Genomic DNA, 978 nt, shown 5'->3' on the forward strand with positions numbered 1-978 from the left:
AATATACATTTTATAACCTTTCTTCTATATAGTATCTTGCCCAAATGCTACCCCCACTGTAAAAGGAAAAGAATCAGATGTCTAAGATCTTCAGCATTAAACTAAAATAACTAAAAACATGCTCTAGGTAAGCCTTGAGGTCACACCTACTAATAGAATCAGTGCACTTACTACTGTTACCATTATTATCAACCTATCACACAATAACTTGCCTTTCGGACATTTTCCAACTTAAAAATCTTTTCACAGCTTTGCGCAGTGGCAGTATCGTAGCCAATGAGGTTTAACTGAGGCACAGTTATTGCTAATTGAAAACTTTTCCCAATACCCCGCCATGATGACTTGAAATATAGTCGGTATTGGCAATTTTTGGCAGTCTCTACAGGGACTGAATAAAATAAATAAATAAATAAATTAATTAATTAAAAAATCATTTCACGTAAAATTTCATCTGAATCTTACCTGATCTATAAAAACAAGCTCAGGAAAGTGAATTGCCTTGCTGCCAATCACTCATAGGAAGTGAGGAACAGAGGCTAGAATCCAAGCTTCCTGGCTCCAGCTCCAGGCAGAGTTTCAGATGTCTCATGAGACTTCTCAAGAAAGCTGAAGCTGTCAAATAATGAGTTAATATCAGGAGGTTCGGAACCATTTTAATTCAAGATTACAGCAAAGTGCAGGGTGGTGCACATTCCGGGATAAGGAACCACTAGTTCTCCATGCGTCCTGGTAATTCAGCACTACTAGGTTTATTATCTTCCTGAAACTGGAGGTGGGAAACTGGCTTGGGTCAGAAATAATTGACTAAAATAGCCTAGCAAATTAACAGTAAGAACCAACATACGGAGCATTTACCATTCATCAGGATTATTAATTTATCATTCCTCCCTGCAGAGCCCGCTACCCTATTTTACCTGAGGAAACCAAAAAGTAGGAAAAACTAAGTGATTTGACCAAGCTCAGACAAGTAAGCTCAGA

General features: G+C 37.9%; 1 non-coding gene across 1 annotated transcript; it reads left to right on the plus strand.

The window, feature by feature from the left end:
* The first annotated feature begins 247 nt into the window (after positions 1-247).
* LOC135277895 (U4 spliceosomal RNA) lies at positions 248-388 on the plus strand. The gene has a single exon (XR_010345462.1). It is a non-coding gene; the product is annotated as a U4 spliceosomal RNA (small nuclear RNA).
* The last annotated feature ends 590 nt before the right edge of the window (positions 389-978 follow it).

The sequence above is a fragment of the Aotus nancymaae genome, unplaced genomic scaffold, assembly GCF_030222135.1.
Source record: "Aotus nancymaae isolate 86718 unplaced genomic scaffold, 86718_ANA_hifiasm-v0.15.2.pri h1tg000033l, whole genome shotgun sequence".
Classification (NCBI taxonomy): domain Eukaryota; kingdom Metazoa; phylum Chordata; class Mammalia; order Primates; family Aotidae; genus Aotus; species Aotus nancymaae.